This window comes from Acanthaster planci, linkage group LG10 (genome assembly GCF_054643075.1).
Source record: "Acanthaster planci isolate LZ-2023a linkage group LG10, COTS_SCS, whole genome shotgun sequence".
Lineage (NCBI taxonomy): Eukaryota > Metazoa > Echinodermata > Asteroidea > Valvatida > Acanthasteridae > Acanthaster > Acanthaster planci.
The window spans coordinates 19,410,036-19,432,919 of NC_141786.1; the positions used below are offsets into that span (position 1 = coordinate 19,410,036).

Here is a 22,884-nt window from a genome sequence, read left to right on the forward strand (position 1 = left end):
TCCCAAGGAGATACTGCTTCATATAATCGAGCATAAAAGGTCTGAGAATTATCTAAATCTGGCAATCTTGGTGTCATCTGAAAGACCACATGTTTCCCTGTCCATTCGTATAAGTTTCATATCCATATTTGCAGTAGTTAGGGAAATATCTGCCAAAGGAAGTGCAAGTTCTTGTCTGACTGATTGATATCTTTGCGGAATTCTGGCTTCGTCTACGCTATACCGGTCCTTATCCCGCTCAGAGAAGGCTTCCTATAATCGAGCATAAAAGGTCCGAGAATTATCTAAATCTAGCAATCTTGGTGTCATCTGAAAGGCCACATGTTCCTCTATCCATTCATATAAGTTTCATATCCATATTTGCAGTAGTTAGGGAAATATCGTCAAAAGGAATTGCAAATTCGTGTCCAATTGCCTGATATTTTTGGGGAATTCTGGCTTCGTCTGCACCATACCGGTCTTTATCTTGCGCAGAGAATATTTTAAATAATCGAGCCTAAAAAATCAGAGAATTATCTAAATCTGGCAATCCTGGTGTCATCTGCAAGGCGATATGTTCCTCTATCTGTTCATCTTAATTTCCTATCCATATTTGCGGTAGTTGGCAAATAGCTGCCAAAGGAAGTGCGAGTTCTTTTCGAACTGCCTCCTTTTTTGCGGAATTCTGGCTTCGTCTGCAATATACCGGTCCTTATCCTGCGCAGTGAATGCTTCATATAATCGAGCATAAAAGGTCTGAGAATTATCTAAATCTGGCAATCTTGGTGTCATCTGAAAGGCCACATGAGTCCCTGTCCATTCATATAAGTTTCATATCCATATTCGCAGTAGTTAGGGAAATATCGTCCAAAGGAAAAGCAAGTTCTTGTCCGACTGATTGATATCTTTGCGGAATTCTGGCTTCGTCTACGCTATACCGGTCCTTATCCCGCTCAGAGAAGGCTTCCTATAATCGAGTATAAAAGGTCTGAGAATTATCTAAATCTGGCAATCTTGATGTCATCTGAAAGGCCATTTGTTCCTCTATCCATTCATATAAGTTTCGTATCGATGTTTGCAGTATTTAGGGAAATATCTGCCAAACTATGTTCGAGGTCTTTTCGAACTGCCTCCTTTTTTGCAGAATTCTGGCTTCGTCTGCAATATACCGGTCCTTATCCTGCGCAGAGAATGCTTCATATAATCGAGCATAAAAGGTCTGAGAATTATCTAAATCTGGCAATCTTGGTGTCATCTGAAAGACCACATGTTTCCCTGTCCATTCGTATAAGTTTCATATCCATATTTGCAGTAGTTAGGGAAATATCTGCCAAAGGAAGTGCAAGTTCTTGTCTGACTGATTGATATCTTTGCGGAATTCTGGCTTCGTCTACGCTATACCGGTCCTTATCCCGCTCAGAGAAGGCTTTCTATAATCGAGTATAAAAGGTCTGAGAATTATCTAAATCTGGCAATCTTGGTGTCATCTGAAAGGCCACATGTTTCCCTGTCCATTCATATAAGTTTCATATCCATATTTGCAGTAGTTAGGGAAATAGCTGCCAAAGGAAATGCAAGTTCTTGTCTGACTGTTTGATATCTTTGCGGAATTCTGGCTTCGTCTACGCTATACCGGTCCTTATCCCGCTCATAGAAGGCTTCCTATAATCGAGCATAAAAGGTCCGAGAATTATCTAAATCTAGCAATCTTGGTGTCATCTGAAAGGCCACATAATTCCCTGTCCATTCATATAAGTTTCATATCCATATTCGCAGTAGTTAGGGAAATATCGTCCAAAGGAAAAGCAAGTTCTTGTCTGACTGTTTGATATTTTTAATGAATTCTGGCTTCGTCTGCGCTCTACTGGTCCTTATCCCACGCAGAGACTGCTTCATATAATCGAGCATAAAAGGTCTGAGAATTATCTAAATCTGGCAATCTTGGTGTCATCTGAAAGACCACATGTTTCCCTGTCCATTCGTATAAGTTTCATATCCATATTTGCAGTAGTTAGGGAAATATCTGCCAAAGGAAGTGCAAGTTCTTGTCTGACTGATTGATATCTTTGCGGAATTCTGGCTTCGTCTACGCTATACCGGTCCTTATCCTGCTAAGAGAAGGCTTCCTATAATTGAGCATAAAAGGTCCGAGAATTATCTAAATCTAGCAATATTGGTGTCATCTGAAAGGCCACATGTTCCTCTATCCATTCATATAAGTTTCATATAAATAATTGCAGTAGTTAGGGAAATATCTGCCAAAGGAAGTGCAAGTTCTTATCTGACTGATTGATATCTTTGCGGAATTCTGGCTTCGTCTACGCTATACCGGTCCTTATCCCGCTCAGAGAAGGCTTCCTATAATCGAGTATAAAAGGTCTGAGAATTATCTAAATCTGGCAATCTTGGTGTCATCTGAAAGGCCACATGTTTCCCTGTCCATTCATATAAGTTTCATATCCATATTTGCAGTAGTTAGGGAAATATCTTCCAAAAGAAATGCAAATTCGTGTCCAATTGCCTGATATTTTTGCGGAATTCTGGCTTCGTCTACGCTATACCGGTCCTTATCCCGAGCAGAGAATGCTTCCTATAATCGAGTATAAAAGGTCTGAGAATTATCTAAATCTGGCAGTCTTGGTGTCTTTCGAAAAGCCACATGTTCTTCTATCCATTCATATAAGTTTCATATCCATATTTGCAGTAGTTAGGGAAATATCTTCCAAAAGAAATGCAAATTCGTGTCCAATTGCCTGATATTTTTGGGGAATTCTGGCTTCGTCTGCACCATACCGGTCTTTATGTTGCGCAGAGAATATTTTAAATAATCGAGCCTAAACAATCAGAGAATTATCTAAATCTGGCAATCGTGGTGTCATCTGAAAGGCAATATGTTCCTCTATCCATTCATCTTAATTTCCTATCCATATTTGCGGTAGTTGGCAAATAGCTGCCAAAGGAAGTGCGAGTTCTTTTCCAACTGCCTCCTTTTTTGCGGAATTCTGGCTTCGTCTGCGCTATACCGGTCCATATCCCACGCAGAGACTGCTTTATATAATCGATCATAAAAGGTCTGAGAATTATCTAAATCTGGCAATCTTGGTGTGATCTGAAAGGTTACATGTTTCCCTATCCATTCATATAAGTTTCATATCCATATTTGCAGTAGTTAGGGAAATAGCTGCCAAAGGAAATGCAAGTTCGTGTCCAATTGCCTGATATTTTTGCGGAATCCTTGCTTCGTCTGCGCTATACCGGTCCTTATCCGGCGCAGAGAATGCTTCATATAATCGAGCATAAAAAGTCTGACAATTAACTAAATCTGGCAATCTTGATGTCATCTGAAAGGCCATTTGTTCCTCTATCCATTCATATAAGTTTCGTATCGATGTTTGCAGTATTTAGGGAAATATCTGCCAAACTAAGTTCCAGGTCTTTTCGAACTGCCTCCTTTTTTTGCGGAATTCTGGCTTCGTCTGCAATATACCGGTCCTTATCCTGCGCAGAGAATGCTTCATATAATCGAGCATAAAAAGTCTGATAATTATCTAAATCTGGCAATCTTGGTGTCATCTGAAAGGCCACATAATTCCCTGCCCATTCATATAAGTTTATTATCCATATTTGCAGTAGTTAGGGAAATAGCTGCCAAAGCAAATGCAAGTTCGTGTCCAATTGCCTGATATTTTTGCGGAATCCTTGCTTCGTATGCGCCATACCGGTCCTTATCCGGCGCAGAGAAGGCTTCATATAATCGAGCATAAAAGGTCTGAGATTTATCTAAATCTGGCAATCTTGGTGTCATCTGAAAGGCCACATGTTTCCCTGTCCATTCATATAAGTTTCATATCCATATTCGCAGTAGTTAGGGAAATATCGTCCAAAGGAAAAGCAAGTTCTTGTCTGACTGTTTGATATTTTTAATAAATTCTGGCTTCGTCTGCGCTCTACTGGTCCTTATCCCACGCAGAGACTTCTTCATATAATCGAGCATAAAAGGTCTGAGAATTATCTAAATCTGGCAATCTTGGTGTCATCTGAAAGACCACATGTTTCCCTGTCCATTCGTATGAGTTTCATATCCATATTTGCAGTAGTTAGGGAAATATCTGCCAAAGGAAGTGCAAGTTCTTGTCTGACTGATTGATATTTTTGCGGAATTCTGGCTTCGTCTACGCTATACCGGTCCTTATCCCGAGCAGAGAATGCTTCCTATAATCGAGTATAAAAGGTCTGAGAATTATCTAAATCTGGCAGTCTTGGTGTCTTTCGAAAAGCCACATGTTCTTCTATCCATTCATATAAGTTTCATATCCACATTTGCAGTAGTTAGGGAAATTTCTTCCAAAAGAAATGCAAATTCGTGTCCAATTGCCTGATATTTTTGCGGAATTCTGGCTTCGTCTGCACCATACCGGTCTTTATCTTGTGCAGAGAATATTTTAAATAATCGAGCCTAAAAAATCAGAGAATTATCTAAATCTGGCAATCTTGGTGTCATCTGAAAGGCGATATGTTCCTCTATCCATTCATCTTAATTTCCTATCCATATTTGCGGTAGTTGGCAAATAGCTGCCAAAGGAAGTGCGAGTTCTTTTCCAACTGCCTCCTTTTTTGCGGAATTCTGGCTTCGTCTGCGCTATACCGGTCCATATCCCACGCAGAGACTGCTTCATATAATCGATCATAAAAGGTCTGAGAATTATCTAAATCTGGCAATCTTGGTGTGATCTGAAAGGTTACATGTTTCCCTATCCATTCATATAAGTTTCATATCCATATTTGCAGTAGTTAGGGAAATAGCTGCCAAAGGAAATGCAAGTTCGTGTCCAATTGCCTGATATTTTTGCGGAATCCTTGCTTCGTCTGCGCTATACCGGTCCTTATCCGGCGCAGAGAATGCTTCATATAATCGAGCATAAAAGGTCTGACAATTAACTAAATCTGGCAATCTTGATGTCATCTGAAAGGCCATTTGTTCCTCTATCCATTCATATAAGTTTCGTATCGATGTTTGCAGTATTTAGGGAAATATCTGCCAAACTAAGTTCGAGGTCTTTTCGAACTGCCTCCTTTTTTTGCGGAATTCTGGCTTCGTCTGCAATATACCGGTCCTTATCCTGCGCAGAGAATGCTTCATATAATCGAGCATAAAAGGTCTGAGAATTATCTAAATCTGGCAATCTTGGTGTCATCTGAAAGGCCACATAATTCCCTGTCCATTCATATAAGTTTCATATCCATATTTGCAGTAGTTAGGGAAATAGCTGCCAAAGGAAATGCAAGTTCGTGTCCAATTGCCTGATATTTTTGCGGAATCCTTGCTTCGTCTGCGCTATACCGGTCCTTATCCGGCGCAGAGAATGCTTCATATAATCGAGCATAAAAGGTCTGACAATTAACTAAATCTGGCAATCTTGATGTCATCTGAAAGGCCACATAATTCCCTGCCCATTCATATAAGTTTCATATCCATATTTGCAGTAGTTAGGGAAATAGCTGCCAAAGGAAATGCAAGTTCGTGTCCAATTGCCTGATATTTTTGCGGAATTCTTGCTTCGTCTGCGCTATACCGGTCCTTATCCGGCGCAGAGAATGCTTCATATAATCGAGCATAAAAGGTCTGAGAATTATCTAAATCTTCCAATCCTGGTGTCCTCTGATAGGCCATTTGTTCCTCTATCTATTCATATAAGTTTCGTATCGATGTTTGCAGTATTTAGGGAAATATCTGCCAAACTAAGTTCCAGGTCTTTTCGAACTGCCTCCTTTTTTTGCGGAATTCTGGCTTCGTCTGCAATATACCGGTCCTTATCCTGCGCAGAGAATGCTTCATATAATCGAGCATAAAAAGTCTGATAATTATCTAAATCTGGCAATCTTGGTGTCATCTGAAAGGCCACATAATTCCCTGCCCATTCATATAAGTTTATTATCCATATTTGCAGTAGTTAGGAAAATAGCTGCCAAAGCAAATGCAAGTTCGTGTCCAATTGCCTGATATTTTTGCGGAATCCTTGCTTCGTCTGCGCCATACCGGTCCTTATCCGGCGCAGAGAAGGCTTCATATAATCGAGCATAAAAAGTCTGACAATTAACTAAATCTGGTAATCTTGATGTCATCTGAAAGGCCACATAATTCCCTGCCCATTCATATAAGTTTCATATCCATATTTGCAGTAGTTAGGGAAATAGCTGCCAAAGGAAATGCAAGTTCGTGTCCAATTGCCTGATATTTTTGCGGAATCCTTGCTTCGTCTGCGCTATACCGGTCCTTATCCGGCGCAGAGAATGCTTCATATAATCGAGCAGAAAAAGTCTGCCAATTAACTAAATCTGGCAATCTTGATGTCATCTGAAAGGCCATTTGTTCTTCTATCCATTCATATAAGTTTCGTATCGATGTTTGCAGTATTTAGGGAAATATCTGCCAAACTAAGTTCGAGGTCTTTTCGAACTGCCTCCTTTTTTTGCGGAATTCTGGCTTCGTCTGCAATATACCGGTCCTTATCCTGCGCAGAGAATGCTTCATATAATCGAGCATAAAAGGTCTGAGAATTATCTAAATCTGGCAATCTTGGTGTCATCTGAAAGGCCACATAATTCCCTGCCCATTCATATAAGTTTATTATCCATATTTGCAGTAGTTAGGGAAATAGCCGCCAAACTAATTCGAGGTCTTTTTGAACTGCCTCCTTTTTTGCGGAATTCTGGCTTCGTCTGCAATATACCTGTCACACATATACACATGTTTTCCTGTCCATTTGTATAAGTTTCATATCCATATTCGCAGTAGTTAGGGAAATATCGTCCAAAGGAAAAGCAAGTTCTTGTCTGACTGTTTGATATTTTTACGGAATTCTGGCTTCGTCTGCGCTCTACCGGTCCTTATCCCACGCAGAGACTGCTTCATATAATCGAGCATAAAAGGTCTGAGAATTATCTAAATCTGGCAATCTTGGTGTCATCTGAAAGACCACATGTTTCCCTGTCCATTTGTATAAGTTTCATATCCATATTTGCAGTAGTTAGGGAAATATCTGCCAATGGAAGTGCAAGTTCTTGTCTGACTGATTGATATCTTTGCGGAATTCTGGCTTCGTCTACGCTATACCGGTCCTTATCCCGCTCAGAGAAGGCTTCCTATAATCGAGCATAAAAGGTCCGAGAATTATCTAAATCTAGCAATCTTGGTGTCATCTGAAAGGCCACATGTTCCTCTATCCATTCATATAAGTTTCATATCCATATTTGCAGTAGTTAGGGAAATATCTGCCAAAGGAAGTGCAAGTTCTTGTCTGACTGATTGATATCTTTGCGGAATTCTGGCTTCGTCTACGCTATACCGGTCCTTATCCCGCTCAGAGAAGGCTTCATATAATCGAGCATAAAAGGTCTGAGAATTATCTAAATCTGGTAATCTTGGTGTCATCTGAAAGGCCACATGTTTCCCTGTCCATTGGTATAAGTTTATTATCCATATTTGCAGTAGTTAGGGATATATCAGCAAAAGGAAGTCGTATTTTTTGTCCAACTGCCTCTTATTTTTGCAGAATTCTGGCTTCGTCTAAAACCCTTCCCTTTCAAGCCACACACAAAGTTTTAACCGTATCGGACACGTACTTTTCGAGGTGTCGTGGTTTGAAAAATTCCCCTTTAATGTCACGTGACTTGTCTCCTGGTGACGACATCAGCACATGAGGTCAATATTCCTCTGACGCACCCCCTTCTCAAGATATCTGCAAGATTTGAACCCGATTAGTCTGGTACATCTGGAGATATAGGGCCTTCAAGAGTTTAATTTAATGTCACGTGACTTGTCTGCTCATGACGTCATCATCACATAAGGCAATTTTCCTCTTAAGCACTCTCTATCAAGGTGCTGCAAAATATGAACCCAATCGGACATGTACTTTAGAAGATATATGGGCCTTAAAGAGTGTATTCTCCACTGACATTGGTCGGCGAACCCCGTGTTATTTGCATAATCATAAATATGCAATGCACACTAAAAACCAAAAAATCTTTGATAATATCTAACATAAGAGTAATCGATTGCACATTTCACATTTTCTGTGTACAAAATATGAGAATAAAGATTGCAGGACCACTAGAGATGACATCTGTTGCCCTATCCTGAACATTTTGACGCAAAAATGAATTTCACTTTTGATAACTGTGACTAGAAGTTGAACTGTATGATATACACTTTAAAACTACTCTGCCATTATTTGGCAACTGTCGCCACGCTGAATCTGCAAGTTAAGGGTCTGATGTTGTCATTGACTTCATCACCCGTCCTGTTTGGGGTTCAGGACTTAATACGTCCCCACGCAGATCATCAGGTGTCACGAGCCTTTTTAATCAACGCAAAAGTAGAATCCAGGCAGAATTATCAACATCTGACACGTTGATAACGCCGATACTGTCCGTTACGAAGAAAAAGCAATTATTTATGACGTTATCATTAAATGAGCTCAATATTTGCTCAAAGCACTTCCTCTCCAAGATATAAGCAAGGTTTCAACCCAGCATTAACAGACGCCTTATGTTGAAAAAAACTTTACAGCTTTTACCACTTTCAAACAATATGCCTACATCTGGTTTAAACCGGAAGGAATGGTTATGTCAATTAACCTACACGAGACAAAATCAAGACCGGTTTTTATCCTGGCACTTGCTGCAAACAGAATGTTGCGGGAGGCCACGGTTGATTTTATATGTTTTTTTTATACATTTAAAGGAATATTTAAGTATTCACAATTTAATAACAAATCCCGTGATGACGTCATCATGACATAAATATTTTAAAATTATCTTCGTTGTATAGTTAGTGCTTGCTGTAAGTTTGACGGTGATCAATGATTACTGAGGTACGAAATTAGTGCCTCGAATACGTGTACTAAGTCAATGGGCTGAAATAAATATTTAAAAATTAATAATAAATCACATGATGACGACATCACGACGTAATAAATTTCGACGTATTTTTTCATCAAGGTCTTTCATGGCTGTAACTTTGAAGTTGATCAAAGCTCTCAAACTAACCCAAATGCTTGCTTGAAAACGTGTACAAAGTCAAAGGGCTAAAATAAATATTGAAAAATCACGAATAAATGACATGATAACGTCATCATGACGTCCTTTACTTACAATAATTTTTGTATCACGGTCTTTGTTGGCTGTCACTTTAATAACCATCAAACATCGGAAAGGTTTTAAAATTATTCCTTGAAAACGTGTACAAAGTCTAGGGCAAAAAACTCATTTGCGGAAACACTGCTCCTTTAAGTTCATGTCACGTGATTTGCACTTAAACTGAACATTTCTAATAAAATATTACTTCATATTCGGACTCTTAGGCATATTTCAAATCAAATAGCAGAGCTTAAAGTACCCCTTTTCTCTTTCGTTCTTATAGTAATCTTGCGCCGAAGTTAAAGACTACTTGTTCACTTGTCTTAAGTAGAAAAACGTGTACAAAAATTTATGGGGAAAAATTTAATGTTCAAAAATGAATATAAAATAAGGTGATGAAGTCATCATGACGTCATCCCTTTGCAATAAATCTTGTATCGGGGTCTTCCTCGGCTATCACTTTGGAACGATCAAACAGCAGAGTTACCAAAATTGTGGCTCGAAAACGTGTACAAAGTCAATGGCCTAGAAACACGTGTGCAGGAAAACTGCTCCTTTAATTTCATGTCACGTGATGTTTGTCTAAACTGGAAAAAAACTTATGAAATATTATTTAATATTTGCATACTTGGGTATATTTGCGATCGAATGGAAGGGATCCTTAGTCTGATTTCTTTTTCGTTCTGATAGTAATTCTCGGTCAAAGTTGAGGACTGCTCACGCATTATGCTGGACAAAGTGTGTACCAACCCTATGTTGTGCAACAACGCCATCCGTGGTTAAATATAGGACAGTTTGTTGAAAATGGAAAGCTCAAGCAGGTGTAACCGTAATTCTGCAATAGCGCCCTCATAGCCTGATATAGGACAGTCCGAAAACTGCGTGCGATCTGTGTACAAAGTCTATGGGGAAAAATTAACTATTAGAAACATCAATAGTAAATGAACTACTGAGGTTATCACTGTGAATTTTTTCTAGGACCGTCCTTGGATGATGGTCCAAAGGTCTGCCAAGTTTTAAGTCGATCAGATTTAGTAAATTGCCAAAGTCGACTGGTGAAAGGAATTGAGTTGAAAAAGAAAAAAAAAATCAGAAAAACAATATTTGTTTTGGCAAAGTTGCCGAAGCAGCAAAAACAAAATAATCAGAAAAACAATACCTGTTTCTGCAAAGTTGCTGAAACAGCTAAAAATCATCAGAAAAGCAAGAGCTGTTCCGGCTGTTGCCGAAACAGCTACAAAAAAAAAAAGAACAAAAAGAATGCCTTTTTCGCAACTTGCCAAAAAGCCAAAAAGGAAATGAAAAAAAATAATCAGAAAAGAAAGAGTTGTTCAGGCTGTTGCCAAAACAGCTAAAAAAAATCAGAAAAGCAATACCTGTTTTGTGAGTTGCCGAAACAGCTAATTATAACATCTTTGCTCGTTATTTATCCTATCCAAGTGTTCCGGAAGCGCACCATCAGGGGTCAACTTTCAGGCTCTGTTATAAGTAGACTTGTCTCTTTTTGCCCAACGGTTTTAGAAAGTGGTTTTGTTTTACCACTTATTTACCCATACAGTGTTATGCTCTTTAAGCTGCCCAGCAGTCCAGCGATTCACCTGTTATTCTGCATCGGGCAAAAGTATGCTCAATAATTTTGGGAAAGGACTGATTAAAAATGTAGCATATCAAACCCTTATTCAAAAGAAAACCGCTTCTGGTCATTATCTTGAATGTCGACCTGATCCGACAACCCCCCCCACACACACACAAACCGTCGAAAGGCTAACCTGTTCCTTCGGAGCGCCGGGCGGCATTATTTCCGCCCTACATTGTATGTACATGTATTTTGAATTTTTTTTTGGGGGGGGGGCATTTACTGTCGGACAGTGAGTGTGACCCAACTTGCAAAAACGCACAGTTGCATTCAATGTCCCTCTCTACGAGTAGGCCTACCTAAGGAGCCCCTAAGGGGACAGGCACAATGAAGATTTTTTTTAATTCCGTTCCCTCGAATTATCGTTTCGTTCCCTCAAAATCATCTCGTTCCCACAAAATAATATAATAATAAGTACCACTCTATGTTGCCCATCGTTTGCTCATATGCATGCAGTCTGTGTCAAGAAAACCGACCATAAACAAAATGCATCAAATTCCAGTATCGGTTTCGCTTCAGGAGGCATTATATTGCAACCTGAAAAAGGTATAATTAGCTAGAATTCCCAGAATTTCGGACGTAATTTTGATGATTTTTTTGGTAGATAACGTCTCGTATAGCATCTTTTCTACGACTGACTGTAGTTTGACGTCATGGTGTGTGTTGCAGTCAAGATGTAAACTACGGCTGCATCCGAATCTCTTGTCAAGAGCTAGGTATAGGTCTTCACTCCATTGGAAATGCGTGGAGACGCGTAGACAATAGACCCAGCCGTAGCTCTGAAAGCCCAAGCCTCAGATGGTCACGTTTGTCCAGGCTTTGGGGGTAGGAAATACATGGTTTTTTATATTGATGCAAATTGCTCGCATACAGTTTTGGGAAATGCTTTTCTTTTCTTTGCAATAGTGGTCATTCTTTTGATTTACATTACGAAAAAAATAATAATTGCATTATCTTCAGATCTTCGTCGTACTTGTGCACATTTACAGGGCCTATTTCAAGCGCGCCAATCACCAGCGCTGTTTTATCCCCTGTTTGGTACCCTGCTCAATATGTGCGCAAGTTGATCGACGACCAGTTTTCCACGGTGGCGCGAGCATTAGCATTACAATGCCTACGCACAAGAACGCATGTGTGGCCAAGTTGGCGGGTTCGTTCAAATGTGACTTCACAGGAGGTGAACTTAAAGGTGAGAACTGAGACTGGCTTACCATCCAACAATTGAAAATAAATGGAGAAATGACGGCAAAGACGATAACGAGATTTCTGTATTACAAACTCCACAAGTTTGGGCTTGGCTTTGTTGATTTTACACTGCTTTTGCTGTGGTAAAGTGCACCCTGCATTTAAACATGGCGGCCCCACAGTGACTGTCAGGCATGCAGGCTGGGATTTTAAAGGGGTTCCTTTGGTTTCTTAACTTGTAGCAGTAATGGAGAGACGAAGAACACTCCTGTGAGACCGTTTTCTGGATTGTTGCACATCTGAGATGTATTTTGACACTTTATTGTACTCAGCAGGTCTGGAAACAGCTCACGCTATACAAACACTGTAGGCCTAGCCTACTTCTGATAACACCCCAACAGTAAATGTTAATAAAATAAAAAAATAGGCCTAGGGAGTAATAGGGGCCTATGTACTGTTGTGTTGTAAATCTGAAACATGAATTTTGTCCAACAAATTTTTCAACCAATGAAAATCTCCAGTCTGTATGTGGGGACAAAGTTGCTAATTTGATAGTCAATGAGTAGTCTAAACAAACTGGAGGATAGTATGATTTGATGTGGTAAATGAAGAGAAAACATTACTTTACACCCCACGAGAATTTGTCAGGAAGTCAAAGTCTTTGAAACTAACTAGACCTATCCACTGAGGTTCAGAATTATATAAATACATTATACAATCTGTAATTTCTACATATTTCAGTGAACCTGGTAAAAATTGGGTAGAAAGTAGGCCTCATACTTTAAGTCTGTGTTGCATGGAACCATGCATGGAGATCTCTACTGATTGCATGATGCAAATCTTAAAATTGGAGGTTGTGCTAATCATTTCTGAATACAATTTGATTATTTTCAAAGATTTTTCTTTGCCAAAATGATTTTGGTTATTACCGTAAAATCTTTTTGTACTGAAAATACAATGGGGAGAGGTCTAGTTTTCAAGATAACTGTCCTCTTTGTCTTGTTCATCTGTCTATGTGCTGTCGGTATGTTTGTCAGTCTATCTGTTATTCATCTGTCTGTTATTCCGTTGTCTCTCCCCCTCTCTCTCAGTCATTCTCATTCAGATACGAAGGTTATTGTGGCAGCACTTACCATGTACATGTATGTTTCCTTAACTTAGTTTTACTTATTGTTCAGGGTTGTAGACTGGAATGCCAATTAGCTTTTGTGATGGAAATGAGACATTTGCTAGATTGTTTTGTGAGTGATAGATCTGATGTAGTCAAATATGCAGTAGTCTTTTTCAAGCAGTGAAAATTTGTTTATTCCCGTCTTTGTGCAAAACAAATCATGATATTCTTGCAATAGGGGTTTCCACAAGAATGTGAAACACATAAATATGAAGCCAGCGTTGAACTAAACGTCATCCTGATGGTCATTAGCTTGCAAAAGTTATTAAAGCCAGATTCAAGAACTTAAAATTCAGGTGCACTGTGATTTTATTCTGTCACAGCAACACATTGCTTAACCAAAAGTTCAATTGATGTTTGAATATTGTAGAATTTAGTTTATTTATGTCATGGAATGATACTCACTTCTAATGACACTGTTGTATGAAGAGGCTCAATATCTATTTTAAAAAACATTTGCATTTTTGGCTTTATCACGTGTGTCATTACAAACATCCATTGCAAATATATATGTAGGGTACGTGTATATCTTCAGTTAAACCCCTACATGAAATGTTTTCAACGGTTTATGTTGCACTCTATGTTGGCAACACACGGTGCGGCGTCTCCATGTGAGAATACAGCATGCACAAGTATTGAACATTGGCTACGGCTCTCCACCGCTGCTTCTTTTGATCAAAATTTGAAGCCGTATCGCAGGAGGCGGGACTGGATTATGGCTACCCCTGTAATGCACCACCCCATAAAATGCCATGTATAACTAGATTGATACACCGGCAGTGCTGGGTGCACATACGTGAATTACAAATTCTCAATCAGCTCTCTCCATCTTTCCGATTCTTCAAAGCCCTCTGAGAATCGGCAAACAGGCCCCTCCACTCCTATTTTCTTGCCATTTTTTCATTTTGCATGTTTTGATGACTGTTATGTGCATTCATTTCAGCTAGAGCACAAGCCGCTGATGAGTCGTTGCTTACAGGATGACCAGCTTCTTGTCATTTCTCGATGATGGCCACTGTTGTTAAGGTGATTGTACTGTGATCTCTTACTGTAGCCTTCTTGGTAAAACGTAAGTGATCTTTTGTTATTGGTCATCCCAAAGGTAGGATTCACTGATTGAGTCTCCTGTGAACTCATTGCCTCATGTCCTGTAGACTTAGTACATTAAGACCTACCCCACCTTACTTTCTTATAATATAGCTCGTGTAAACAAAGTGTGACTTCATTATGTCTATCTAAGGATCATGCTTGGTGAATACATTTATTTTGCCCAAATACCGGGTGACATGTATATGGGGAGCTATAAAGGTTAAAATGGTCCCCAAAATCCTCTGATTTTATTATGATTTCACATGCACTCTTGGAGGTTACAGTTAATACTGTTTATAATTTGGGAATGTTTTCTGCAGAGACTGTGATCTCCTGTATTAGCCTTAAGTTGGACCGAGAGAGAACACTATTTCCTTGGCATCAGAGGCTCCTTTGTTACTAACTTTGCATCGCTGGTTCATGAACGACTAGGACATGGTAGCAGCCCAATCGCTACCAACAAAATGATTACTCCCAACCAACACGGCTCTTTTCAACCAATTAAGTTGTGCTTCTACTCAAGGCAGATTGAAGAGATTGCTTGGCTGAAAAAACAGGTGGGATTGTTTAAACATAACCCCAGATCAACACTCTTTGTTTTGCAGGCTTGCATCTGTAGATGGCTGAAAACAAATCTTAAGAACTGGAAAAAGTAGAGGGATGTAATATGTTAAATTGCTGCTTACAGGCTTGAGGAAAAGGACCTTTTGGGAAGTGTACATGTATTTAAGGTGTTTTGAAAAATAAAATATACTAACTAGTCAAGCAACAATTGAAAAGAAATGGAAAAATGACAACTAAGAAGATAAGAAGATTTATATGAGAAACTCCAGTGATGTGGGCTTGTATATTATTTGGCCCCGATCTTTGTTGATTTGACACTGCTTTCAATGATGTTTCAACTACTGTTGTAAAGTGCACCTATATATTTTGAAATTGTGGCCTCCACATGTGTGCAGTAATACAGATTGGAATTCAAACATGGTTTAGTTTCCCTAGTTTCAGTAGTTTGACAGAGAGACAAGAGCAAGCTAGTCCCTGGAGGCCGTTCTCTGGAGTGTAACAAATCAGAGATATCTTATCACTGGTGACACTACTCAATAGGTATGGAAACAGTCTACATCATATTCTGATATTAGTCCATGGTTATGGTAATAGTGAAATGCCTGGTTGTTCTGTAGATCTTGACCTTGGGTTTTGTCTTTTAAGTTTTCAACCAATGAGAATCCCCAGCCTTTAAGGTTGGATTGAATTAAACTACAAAAAATGGATGGAATTTTTTGGTATGGTTGTACAATTTGTGCCAAAGTGAACAGAAACAAGACGGCATCTACAGGCTGCTTGTAGTGAATGAGGAGTGTACTGAAATGAAATGTCCTCATTCCTGGATCCAAATCACGTACAAGGATGAGTGTACACATTCCACAAGGGTTGTTTAAAAAAATCTGGACTTGTTTTATTTTATCAGCCAACTTTTTACTCACTGAAGCCATCCTTCTGTGTCAAATACATTAAAGGTGCAATGCATCAGGTTGTTACAATATGGCACGCTAGCCCACAGTAGGTACAATTCGCTCTTTGCACGCTGCCGCCCCAAGCATGCAGAATCTCGATCTTGATCTTTACAAAATCGGTTCAGTGATTTCCATGTATGTTGCTTCGTCATTCTGTGCATGCTGTGTCGGATCTTATACTCTACGATTGGACAATGTTTCAGAACCTGATAGTAACACGATTGTACAATCTGCCAGATAGAGGCTCTCCATGCCTATGGCGGCAACGTGCAGAATAAATAACGTGTGCGTCCAGAGTTTCTTTCATGATATCCTTAACACAAGACAGGCTTCTATCATACACACCAAGGATTCAACATTGGCTGGGAAGTATGATGTAAGCCATCTTCACAATAGTTCTTTTGTGTTCCACATGCCTGGAAGAAGGTCATTTAGGGAAGCACTTATAACTTACTTTTCTCCATCTTTCTCATTCTCCACTGCCCTCTGAGAATCAGTTAATCCAAGCTAATACACTCATGTTGTATTGTCATTTCTTCCTTCTGCATGTTTTTAATGACTGTTGTGTGTGTCCATCTCAGACAGAGCACAAGCCGCTGAGTGAGCCGCTGTTCATGGTACATCCAGCTTCTTGATGATGGGGTTCCTGTGCTCGTTGTTGAGGTGATCGGACTTTGATCTGTTGCTGCTGCCTGCTGGGTAAAAGGTACGTGGGTCCAATGTTGTTGGTTACTCCAAAGGTATAATTCACTGATTTAGTCCCCTGTGGACTCATATATATTTCATATATGGACCCAAAACATAATGATGTCAAGCTATTATTTTTTACTTGGACAGTTATTGCTTCCCACCTTACTGCCTTAGGAAACTAAGCATGACGTCATTATGTTACAGGTCTCTTCACTTTTCAAAAAGTTGACAGGGACAGAGGTCCTTCTCTGTGGATTAATTTAATTTTCGCGTAAACCTGGGTGACATACCTGTGTATGGGGAGCCATAATTTAATACCATTGATAAATTTTGGATGGCAGGTAAAACATGAAATATCAGAGAGTGTTTGGCCCAACCCCCTTCGGTGTATGCAAAATCCTATTGAATCAGACGATTTTGGACTGTCTAAATTGTCTTCTTTCTTGGGCTGTTGAAAGAGCCCAAGAAAGTAGAAGGGGTGTCAGTTTAAAATGGCTGCTTCGAAGCTTTAGAATTATGTCTTTTCAGGAGTTGTGTTTGCTGATCAACCAACAATTGAAGAGAGTTGAAACAAAGGTCAATACGAAAATATGAGTTAAAGACTATAAAGACATCGCAGTGATGTCTACTTGTATGTTATTCGGCTATGATCTTTGTTTACTTGACTCTTTGGTTTTATTAGCTGTAGCATTGATGAAGAGACAAGACCAAGTCCCTTGGAGACAGTTTTCTGGAGTTTAACACATCACTGGCAACTGGCATTACTGACGACACAACTCACTCGGTAAGCACTTTATATCATGTTCTGATTTGAGCCTAACAATGAAAGTCATGTTCCAGATTTTGAACAATATCTGTACATAATTTTGTATACATGTACAATTGTTCTGTAAAATCTGGAGCATGGCTTATCAGGCTCCTCTCTTGAGGATGACGAGAGCATGCTGGATGAAACGTCAAGCACACACTCTACAGTTCTTATCAGAACCATACCTCTTCCAAGGGAGATCCATCCACATGATGTAACCACAAGCCCTGTTTTTAGTCTCCACCATGTAAAGCGTCAAGTCTTATTTAATGAAGGTGAATACTTAGGGCAGTTATGCTTCCTGGTTTCCCATTTGTAAGTTGGTCTTGTAATTGGATGGTTTTGCAGCAAATTTTGCTCTATATAAGGCCTTATCCAAACTAAGCTTTTGTCTGTGACTGTAGGGTTGGTGAAAATCAACTGATCTTGTTGTCATTTTGTTGAACATATCCACTGAAGAATGGTTGATTCTGATATTCCCACATTTAAGAGAACTATACACAAATGAAGGCGAAAGCTTGGGTCAGTCATTGTGTCTGCTAGTAATCTTCTCCCTCTTGTACTCGTTAGTCAATCTGTTTTAGTAGTTAGTTTAGCCTGTGTATGACGATAGTCTTCAAATGGTCGAAAGGTGTATCTTGGTTAATCATGATGGGTACCATCTCTTCAATTATTCTTATTTATTTGACCATCACAAGAACAAACAAAGCAAAATTAAACACAAATTATGTAAAAAAAAAGCACAAATACAAGTAAATATAAGCAGTAGCAGGGACCGGGGATAAAAATCCGAATACATAACAAGACAAATATCAGTTATGCGGGTCAGCAGGGACTGCAAAAGTAAAATAAACTACTATTACCCCCATTTATGCTAATATCATTAGCAAGACAAATTAACCAGAACAAAGGAAACAGTAGTCTCCACACAGGTGATCAATATGACAGCCCAAAAAAGAGAAAAAAATATCTGAGGAGAACGTATCATTTCCATATTTCCAAACGTAAGAAAAGTATCCCGCAAAGTGAAGGCCATGCTATAAAAAGATTTTTTTTACTCGTTCTTTTTAATCATGTGAATTTACTCATTTAAAAAATATCCAGTTTTAATCAAGTCCTCTGTGCCCTCCTTTTGAGGTGATTTTATTGGCTTGTTGGTAATTTTGGTTTTTTGTCACTTATTATTCATGTGATGCCTTTAATTGTAAATCATGTCATCCTAATTAAACACTTGTCTGTGATTTGTTTACGCCTGTACTCAGTACCACAATTACGGCCAAGATTTGGACTCTAGCACTGTGCCTATCTGTTCTACATGTTAGTCTTCTGCTGCTGGTTGAACAGTGATACGCTCCATGCTGTGACATGCTCAGCCTCCATAAAAGTAACAAGAGCATGATTTTGATTTCCTCAACATAACAGAACTGAATTTGCAACTGTTGCAGTGACCGTTAGTCTTGTGGTGGCAACAAAAGGTTTTGTTGAAAGGTTGCCACTTTGCATGGTTTTTCTGTACCATCTGGTGTACCTCAAGGAAGTGTCTTGAGCCCAATCCAGTTCTTATGTATACCAACGACTTTCCTTATCACATCTTGTCAGCTAGCACTTTATTTGGTAACAGTGCTCTTGTGTATAGGCCAATATAATGTCAGTCTGATGACCTTCAAGACATCCATGGCTTCCAAAGATGTTGTCATGCTAATAAAATGCATCTCAATACATAACTAAGGAAACCAAAGTTTTGCTTATGCTAGGGATGGTCAAAGAAAATAGTGGACCTGAATTGTACCTTAGTTAACATGCAGTTTGAAGCTGATAATGAGTACAAAATTTCTCGGGAAAATCTTGTTATGTCACTACCAAATCAAACAGACTTAGTATGTCTTGCTTTCATCTTGCAAGTTTCTAGTGTTGACTATTCTGGAATACAAGTAGCCTTTCTGGTACCTTCACAACAGGAACCTTATACATTGACAAATTAGAACAAAATTCAACGTTGAGCAACCAGAATAATTCTCTAGTGAAGAAGATTTAAAATGGATTACACGGATTGGTTGCATATGTACATTGAATTTGTCTTTCCGTGAATCTAAAAGTATCCATCTTTTGCTTACTATTGTTGTTAGAGGTCTTCATAGAGCTTTCGACCGTGAAATAGTCTTAGTGAACAGGTGGTATATTGAAACGATCAGGCTGGACAAACCTTAGGGCACTAATTCAAAAACTTCATCATTTTGCCAATTACATGCTCTTGAGATGACCTACATGTACCTGAACGTTTGAGAACTGAAGTGGTTTAAATAACCCTTCAACACGGGATCAAGTTACCAAGTACCCACTTGAATTTGAAAGTATATGAAACTTGACAGAGTACTGATTGAATTTGCAGTGGAGTACCCTTGTAATAAGGTCGTTGGGACTGGCAAGTTGTGGGAGGGTCACTGTGTTGTTTGGTGCAAGGAAGCACAAAATGGGGGGATTTGAATACCTAGGATTTGCCATGTGGGCCAGATGTGTCAATGGTTTTGCTTTTGTCGGTATTCAAGTGTATTTTGTTATTTCGTGGTGTCTTTCTGTTTTTTTCGGTTTTTACACAATAACTTTCTTTTATTGTTTTGGGGGTACTTATTGTTTAATTGATTGATTTGTTTCTGTAATTAATTTTTTTGGTTATTTTAATGTATTTGTATGTCATATTTATATTATTTTGCCCACTGTATATATTTTTTCTGTTCGATTTATTTATTTGCCATTTCTTGAATCATGTGCTGTTACTTTATTGTGTATGTGTGTGCACTTTTATGTAAAACCTGAAGCTTCAGAAATGAAGTCTTACAGGTGACAGTTATTGGATTAACTGTGCCTCTCTGGGCATTTGTAAGTTTGTGTTTGTGATTTCAGTGTATTTTGTGTTATGTGTTTTTGTTTAATGTTGCTGTGTTCTTTATCCTGGAAAATGCCGAATAAATGAAATTGTTTCCCTCATTGTACACACGTTACTTGGTCTCTTTACGACGAAGAGTTTTTATCTCCGAGGTTAAGTAGGTTGACAAATGGTCCAAATGGGCGAGCTTGGGGTGACTCGACAAGGATGCAAATTTCACTATCCCCTGGAGAAAATTTTATTTCGATATTTGGAAACATTAAACAAAAAGGTTTCATATATTTTTGGTTTTGCATGCTACACACGTCAAATACACGCCACGTTGTCTCCATATCCGATATTAAATTGTCAAGAGATGGGCTGATCCTGGAGTCTTTGGAAAGGTTATATGTTTATCATCCAAAAAGAAAATTTCATGCCATTTTGCAACAGAACAGACATGGGGGTCAGAGTTTTCCTTAGACATGCTCCCTATTTCGTTCGTTTTCGCTTTGTACACACGGTAGTCGGTCTGCGTCTGCCGCTACATGTCTCCATAGCCGAGTTTACAGTAAATATTCTGAAACGGTCAAAATGGGCTGACCTTGATATCTTCAGAGACGGTAAATATTTCTCCGTCCATTGAGATAATTTTCCTGTCCATGCTTAAGCTGAAGCTTTGGAAATACCTGCGAAAGAAGGCTAGAGTTGTCCCACTGCTCTTTGTTCTTACTTTACCGAGACACTTCAGCGCACAGTGTGATTGCAATATTTTAGCCAAAAACGTTTCCGATTGCTTGAAATGTGGTAGACGTGATGACAATCAAAGGGCACATGTTCCTCTATTCATTGACGTAAGTCTCATATTCATAATATGCTGAACAAGGGAAGAGTTCTTGGCTGAGCTAGTGCTTCCTGTGTTTTTGCAATTTGTCCTTTGTTCACACATTACTGGTCTTCCCAGCAGCAAATCCAGCTTTGGCGTTGGGGGGGGTCCAAACTGAATACAGTGTCGAGCTTATTCAGCATGATTTTGGGGAAGAAGAACTTTCAGAAGCGTGACGGTCGTGACATCCTTGTTTTTATGTCTTGGTATTGTTTTCTTAGGGTATTGGTGCTGATATACCCATTACTCCCTTTCTCACACACCTACAAAGTATTTTTAGTGAACAAAATTGTGGCAGGGGCATGCCCCCCACCCTTGCGTCCACTGGCCGGACCATTGCCTCTCCCTGAGCAGAGAATGGCTCCATTATATTCGAGGATAAAAGTGCAGAAATTTGTCCAAATGTGGCATTCATGGCGGCATCTGAAATAGTACATATTCCTCTGTCCATTAGTCGAAGTTTCAGATCCAAATTTGTTATTATTGGGAAAATACCCATCGAATAAGGCAAGAGTTCATGTCTCACTGCTTGTTATTTTTGTGCAATTGTCCCTTTGTGATCACTCTACTGATCCTCTTCCTGCGCACATGGCTCAATATTTGCGCATTGGGTCCTGATTCTTGCTAGTTTTGTTCAATTTCCCTTTGCCACATTTTACCGGTCCTCGATCTTCCCCAGTAAAGATGGCTCTCTATACCCGGGCATTACAGGTCTAAAAGTGCTTCAAATTTAACAGTCTCGGCGACATATGAAAGGGCACACCTTCCTTCATCAGATGACATAGGTTTTATATTTCTAGTTATTTGGGAAATACACGAAAAAAGAAGGCAAGGGATCTGTAACTGCTTACCAGATTCGTGACTTTTCCCCTTTCTCCACACTTTAGCAGTCCTCTTCCCGCACAAAGATGGTTCTATGTATTCGAACTTAACAGGTGTGAAGATTGTCCAAATCTAGCAATCCTACCACTATCCGAAAGGGCGCATGTTCTAATAATTGATACGTTTCATATCCATCCTTGGTGTGTTTAGGGAAATATGGGAGAAAGAGGACGAATTTTTCTCAGACTGCTTGCTGTTTTTTGTGAAGTTCTGCATTCGTCCTCACATTACCATTCCTCATCCCGCGCAAATACAGCTCCATATGTTCGACCAAAGAACTTCTAAAAATTGTCTAAATCTGGCAATCCCAGTACCGTGTAAAAGAGCACGTTTTATGTCCATGTTAGGAAAATGTTGGCGAAAAAGGCAAACCTTGTCCTACTGCTTGTAACTTTTGTTCAATTCTCTTTTCTAGTACTGCCTGACAGAGAATAAGTTCCACTCTCTATTGAAGAAATTTTCATTATCCTGCTGTTCTAGATAGGGAAATATTAGCAAAGGTAGGCAAGAGTTTTTGTCCCACTACTTTTTACTTTACCGTTCGTGTTTCCGTGCATAAATGGCTCCATATGTTTCAGTATAAGGTTTGAAAATTGTCCAAATATGGCGTTCTTGACAGCTACTGAAAGGGCACTTGTTCTCCATTCGTTGACGTATTTAAAGTTTCAGGAAAATGAAATGAAGTTAGGAAAAAGTTTACATTCCACTGCTTGTTTTTTTGTTGTTCACCTCTTTGGTTCAATTTGTTCCATTGTGCTATTATTTAGGACTTTTAATTTTAGGTCATTTAATTATTTAGGTATTTATTCATTTTGCTGCTCTACCCTTATATTCTCAACTTCGTACATATTCCACTCATCTTACTTGCTGCATTGAAATCCTTCTCAATTGCACATATTTAAAGCTCCTAACATCTAACTATTTCAAGATCTAAAATCGTAAGTAGTCCAAGTTTCAAATCTTGCAGTTATTTCTGAATTTAGTGATTTAGGTATTTCGATACTTTGTCATTTTGCTATATGATCCTTTAATTCTGAAATTTG

The 22,884-nt window shown here is 39.1% G+C and overlaps 1 long non-coding RNA gene across 12 annotated transcripts in view; it reads left to right on the top strand.

Moving 5' to 3' along the window:
- LOC110990906 (uncharacterized) overlaps window positions 1-20,235 on the top strand; it is a 77,008-nt gene extending 56,773 nt beyond the window's left edge. For 6 of the 12 annotated variants that reach the window (XR_015426878.1, XR_015426877.1, XR_015426876.1 and 3 more), the window contains 5 exons: window positions 14,053-14,135; window positions 14,519-15,302; window positions 16,294-16,418; window positions 17,085-17,186; window positions 18,473-20,232. This is a non-coding gene — a long non-coding RNA (uncharacterized LOC110990906). Of the gene's footprint in view, window positions 1-14,052; window positions 14,179-14,518; window positions 15,303-16,293; window positions 16,419-17,084; window positions 17,187-18,472 lie in introns of all 12 variants that reach the window. The other 6 variants (XR_015426884.1, XR_015426887.1, XR_015426879.1 and 3 more) reach the window with 3 other exon arrangements.
- Window positions 20,236-22,884: the final 2,649 nt, after the last annotated feature.